The sequence below is a fragment of the Pristis pectinata genome, chromosome 14 (genome assembly GCF_009764475.1).
Source record: "Pristis pectinata isolate sPriPec2 chromosome 14, sPriPec2.1.pri, whole genome shotgun sequence".
NCBI classification, from domain to species: Eukaryota; Metazoa; Chordata; class Chondrichthyes; order Rhinopristiformes; family Pristidae; genus Pristis; species Pristis pectinata.
Genome location: NC_067418.1, coordinates 45,319,941 through 45,326,225, shown reverse-complemented (window position 1 = coordinate 45,326,225; position 6,285 = coordinate 45,319,941). Strand labels below are relative to the sequence as shown.

At 42.1% G+C, this 6,285-nt stretch overlaps 1 long non-coding RNA gene across 1 annotated transcript in view; it reads left to right on the top strand.

Moving 5' to 3' along the window:
• Positions 1–9: 9 nt before the first annotated feature.
• Positions 10–6,285, top strand: part of LOC127578002 (uncharacterized) — a 38,279-nt gene continuing 32,003 nt past the window's right edge. The window contains exon 1 of the long non-coding RNA XR_007957467.1: positions 10–152. This is a non-coding gene — a long non-coding RNA (uncharacterized LOC127578002). The remainder of the gene's footprint in view (positions 153–6,285) is intronic.

Here is a 6,285-nt window from a genome sequence, read left to right as displayed (position 1 = left end):
CTTCCTCCCCGGGGCTGGACGCCAAGGCTGAAGAAGGTTTTTCAGGCTGTCGCCCTGAATCGAAGTGCCTCAGAACTTCGGGCCGATAGAATCAGAAAACGGGAGCAGCTCCGCCGTTCAACGCCATCCCGGCTCCACATCCACTTTAATACGTAAGTGATAAATCAAAAACCTGCAGGTGCTGGAAATCTAAAATAGAAAATGCTGGAAACACTCAGGTCAGGGGCAGCATCTGCAGAGAGAGAAAGTGTTGATCTTACAGGTCGAAGAAAGTTCTGACCTATCTGAAAAGTTAACTCTGTTTCTCTTCCCACTGATGCAGCCTGACCGGCTGAATATTTTCAGCATTTTCTATTTTTATTCCACTTCAAAATTCCAGTCCTGCCTTCTCTCTAAATCCTTGATCCCTTTGACATTAATGAAATACATCTCCCTCCTACTTGAGGATATTTAATGACTTGGTCTCCTCTACATTATGTGGGAGAGAATGCACCATCCTTTGATTGAAGAAACTTCAGACCCAAATGACATCCCCGATTCTGGGCTTTCCAGTCATCTGGAACATCTTCCCTGTATCTAGCCTGTCCAGCTTAGTCTTGTAAGGATTTTATAAGTTGCTGAGAGAGACACTCTCAATCTTCCATATGACAGTGAACACAAGCCTATCCGACCCAATCTCTCCTGATACATCAGTCCCCTCAAGTCAGGAATCAATCTAGTAAACCTTCATTGCAAACCCTCCATGGAAAGAATCAGAACTGTGTAATGAATTGATCTGTACGAACCGTATGCAAGACAAGTTTTTCACTGTATCTCAGTACGAGTGACAATAATAAACCAATACCAATCAGGTTTATTAGCACTGACATGTCGTGAAATTTGTGGTTTTGTGGCAGCAGTACAGTGCAAGACAGACAAAAATTACTACAAGTTACAAAAATAAATAAATAGTGCAAGAGAGGAATAATGAGCTAGTGTTTATGGACCATTCAGAAATCTGATGGCCGAGGGGAAGCAGCTGTTCCTGAAACATTGAGTGTCAGTCTTCAGGCTTCTATAACTCCTCCCGATGGTAGTAATGTGAAGAGGGCATATCCCAGGTGGTGAGGGTCCTTAATGATGGATACCACCTTCTTGAAGCACCACCTCTTGAAGATGTCCTAGATGGCAGGGAGGGTTGTGCCCATGATGGAGCTGGCTGAGTCTACAACCTTCTACAGCCTCTTTCGATCCTGCACATTAGAGCCTTCATACCAGGCGGCGATGCAACCAGTCAGAATGCTCTCCACTGTACATCTGTAGAAATTTGCAAGAGTCTTTGGTGACATCCTCCCACAAAAGGAGGCCAAACTTCCACACAAAACTCCAAATGGGGTCCAAGGCCCTGTAGAGCTGCAGCAAGGCATCCTTGCTCCTGTACTCCAATCCTCCTGCAATGAAGGCCAACATAGTATACGCCTTCCTGACTGCTTGCTGCATCTGAACATTTGCTTCCAGCAGCATACCTTTTCCCAGTCTATCACTATTCAGGTAATAAACTGTCTTTCCATTTTTAGCATCTCCCAGTTATCCACATTAAATTGCATCAGCCCTGCATTTATCTACTCAACCAATTCATCTAAATCCTCTTGGAGCCTCCTTGCATCCTCTTCACACTCCATCATCTCACACCCCCTTCTTCAACAAGCATGCCAAGCTGTGTCATGTGCAAACTTAGAGATTTTGCACCCCTCATTCCAAATCATTGATGGATATTGTGAATAGCTGAAGCCCAAGCACTTATCCCTGCAGTAGTCAGCTACTCACTACCTGCCACTTGTAAAAAGACAGCATAATTGTGGATATTAAGGGAATAAAGATACATGGTTACCAGAAAAGAGTGACTTCTACTTTATCTTTCTATGTAGCTTTCAAACCACAAAGATTTTGTATATCAATGAGATCACCTCTAATTCTGTTGAATGTGTGTGTAAACCTGGTGTTGATTTATGAAAAGAAAATCATTTAATTTCTTTGAGGATCCATCAACTCAAATAAATGAGAAGTATTTTGATTTTCATGGGGCTTTCAATAATGTTCTACACAGGAGATTGCTGAACAATGTCAGAGCACAAGGAACTGGATGTGATGGACTCACGTGGCTTGACACTTGGCAGTCTATGAAAGGTAAACTCATTGAACAGCCAGAAGTCATGGTGCACATTGGCACCAATTACGTAGGTAGATGTCAGAGAGTACAGAGATTTAGGAAAGAGGCTGAAAAGCAGGACCTCAAAGGTAGTAATTTCTGGATAACTTCCAGTGCCACATGTTAGTCAGGGCAGGAGTAGAAAGATAGAACAGATGAATGTATGGCTGAGGAAATGGTGCAGAGGGGTCAGGATTTCAGGTTCTTGGATCATTGGAAGCTCTTCTGAGGAGGGACGACCTGTACAAGAGGGACAGGTTGCACCTTAACTGAAGGGGAACCGATATCCTAAACTAGTTTGGCAGGTGGATGGGAACCACAGCACCAGATAGAAAATGGAGGGAATGAAAGGAAGGGCAGTGTCATGACCAGCGTCCATTAGGAGGAACGGGCAGGAGCAAGGTTATAGACTTAATGGGACAGACAGGTTGAAGTGCATTTACTTTAATGCTAGGGGTATTAAGGGTAAGGGTGATGAACTCAGAGCATGGATCAGTACATGAAAATATGATGTTGTGGGTATTACAGAGACTTGGTTGAGAGAGGCACAGGACTTGATGCTTAATGTTCCAGGGTGTTAATGTTTTAGAAAAGATAAAGAGGGAGGAAGTTGCATTATTAAATCAGGGACAATACCACAGCTGTACTCAGAGGGGACGTAAAGGAGGGCTCATCCACTGAGTCTACATGGGTAGAATTCAAAAATAAGGAAGATGCAATCACTCTGATGGGATTATACTACAGACCCCCCCAATAGCCATTGGGACAATGACAAACAGGTATGCAGGCAGGTTAGGGAAAGGTGTAAAACAACAGGGCAGTTGTTGTGGGTGACTTGAACTACCCCAATATAGACTGGGACATCCTTAGTGAGAAGTTTAGACAGGGCAGAATTTGTTAGGTGCATCCAGGAGAGTTTCTTAAATCAGTATGTAGATAATCCAATGAGAGGAGGGGCCATACTGGACCTGGTGTTGGGAAAAGATCTTGGCCAGGTGACAGACCTTTCAGTGGTAAAACATTTAGCAAACAGTGACCACAACTCCTTAAGTTTTAAGATAGCTCATAGACAAGGATAAGTATGGACCTTGTGGGAGAGTATTAAATTGGAGCAGGGCAATTGCAAGAGTATTAGGCAGGAACTAGGGAGAGTTAATTGGGAACAGCTGTTTTTGGGCAAGTCCATATCTGACATGTGGAAGGTGTTTAAAGACCAACGGCACAGAGTACAGGACTGGCAGTTCTGTATGTTCCAGTAAGGACAAGGACGGTAATGCAAGGGAACCTTGGATGTCAAGAGAGGGGGTGAATTTAGTCAAGAAATAGGAAGCACGTGCAAGGTTTAGCAATGCACAAAAAAGTGCTGGAGGAACTCAGCAGGTCAGGCAGCATCCATGGAGGGAAGTAAACAGTCAACATTTAAGGCTGAGACCCTTCATCAGGATGGGGGAAGGAGGCAAGAATAAGGGAAGACAAAGGATGTGTCTGCATGCAAGGTCTAGGAAGCTCAAATCAAACAGAACCCTTGAGTATAAATAAGCTAGAAAAGAACTCAAGGAATTAGGAGAGCCAGAAGGGGCCATGAAAAGTCCTTAGCAGGTAGGATTAAAGAGAATCCCAAGGCATTCTATATATGCAGCAAGAGGATAACTAGGGAGAGAGTACATCAAGGATAAGGGAGGGAACATGTGCTTGGAGACAGAATGCAAGCAAGGTCCAAAATGAGTACTTTACATCACTCTGGCTGCTCACCCTCCCACTTAAGAATATTCTGCAGCCACTCCAAGATATCCTCAACCCTGGCACCCAGGAGGCAACACACCATCCTGGCATCTCTTTTGTAGCTGCAGAATCTCCTGTCTGTTCCCCCTAACTATTAAGTTTCCTATCACTATTGCTCTGTCTGACTTTACCTTTCCCTGCCAAAGTTCAGGGCCAGCCACTGATCTGGCTGCTACTACTGTGCCCTGATAGGTCATTTCCCCCCACCACCAGTAACTAAAGGATATACTTGTTGCTGAGAGGAATGGCAACAGGGGAATTTTGCACTGCCTGCCTACTCACTGTCTTTCCTAGTGGTCATCTAACTATCTGCACATTAGGTGTGACCACCTCACTAAAAATCTTCTCTATGATGCTCTCAGACAATCCTAAGTACATCCAACTCCACTTCCTTAATGTGATAAGCCAGGAGCTGCAGCTGGGCACACTTCCTACAGCTGAAGTCATCAGGGTCACAGGCAGTCTACCTGATCGCCCATATCCTGCAGGAAGAGCACGCCACTGCCCAAACTGCCATCCCAGCTACTTTAATAGGGAGAGTAATTCCAAGGAAAACCCTTCCTACACCTACCTGTTTCTGCTACTCAGCCAAAAACCCTTACAACTCAAACACAGCCCCTCCCAAAAATGGCCACTCTACTAGAGCCTGCTTCCCTTTTATACCTGAGAAACAACTTTTAAAATGCTGCTGGCTCCTCCCCTCTGTTGCTCAGGCTGCTGGGACTGAAACATCTGGGCTTAATTTCTTCCTTTAATACAATCCCCCATCTCCCCATTCCAGGAATCATTCTGGTGAAATTTCACAGTGCTGCATCTATTGCAAATATATACTGCCTTAAGCATGGATATCAGACCTGTATATACAATTTCAGATATAGTCTCACCAGCGCCCTCTGTAATTGCAGTAAGATGTCTTTACTCTTGTGCTCAAGTCCTTCTGCAATAAAGGCCAATGTATCATTTGCCTTCCTAACTGCTTGCTGTACCTACTTACTAAATTACTGTGATTTGTGTGCTAGGAAACCCAGCTCCCTCTGAATACCAATGCCTTTCAATCTTCCACTATTTTTTCTATTTTTATTATCAAAAGGGATGGTGTCACATTGTATTCATAAAGGCATTAATATTTATATGTAATTGTATGTGCCATGAACTCACTCATTCACATAGCTTAACTACCTCTTTGGAGCCTCTCTGCACCATCACAACTTATACTGCCACCTAGCATTGTAAACACTCCATCACCTCATTCCAAATCATTGATGTATTACCATCTGTTTTATAAGCGTATGGTGGTTTAATTTTTTTTAATTTTCATTTATGGATACACATTTATTATTTTTGAAATGATTGAATGTTGTTTTTGGTTTTGAGCTGATTTAAGATCAGTTAAGTGTTCTGTCAGCTCATGATTTCACAAACTTATGAGTGATATGGCTCAATGTTTCTAAGTTGCTTTGAAGTGTGATTGTAGTTATTAATTGCTTAGGTTTATTAATCCAGAATTAGAAGGTTTTAATTAAATTTTAATGTAAATATATCGATAGAAGCAATGCTCAACTATGCAAAGAACAAATACAGGCAACCCATGCATTAGGGGGTGGTGCTGGGGGGTGTTATATTCCTAGAAAGTGGTCCATATTGTAATTTTCTGTAATGCAAAGCTGTGTCATCTGAGAATATGTCAAGAAACACGACTGGATAGAAGAATAAATTTTCTGTTTGTTTATATTTTTATCCCACATAAATTCCTTGAGAGCAAATTTTATTTCCATATCTCAAATTTCTGGGTAGTGATTTGTGAATTCTGTAAGGGTGAATTTCCATTACCCAAATGGCTGTGACATGGGGGTTGCTTGTAGTTTGTTTATTAAAGATAAGACACAGTCTTGAAGAATTATACATTCAGCATCTCTAAACATTTTGTTTTAATTGGATTGCAGCTAAAAATTGCTGTTTTTTTCCCTGTAGTTTTAAGCTAATACTGTTTGAAATGAATTTGAACATTTAGTAAAACATGCTTTAATATAATTACAATATAATTGCTACACATGTTAGAAATCTGAAACTAAAATAGAAAATGCTGGAAACGTTCAGAAGAGAGGGCAGCATCTGAAGGGAGAGAAAGTTCTGATGAAAAGATATCAACCTGAAATGTTAACTAAGTTTCTCGCTTCACAAATGCTGCCTGACCTGCTGAGTGTTCCCAGTTCTCTGTGCTTTAGATGTTTACAGCCAGATTTCCATTCCTGATTGACCTCTCCCTTTAGTAAGAAGAATAGAAGTGCAGAGTACTGTTAAATGGTGAGAGAATA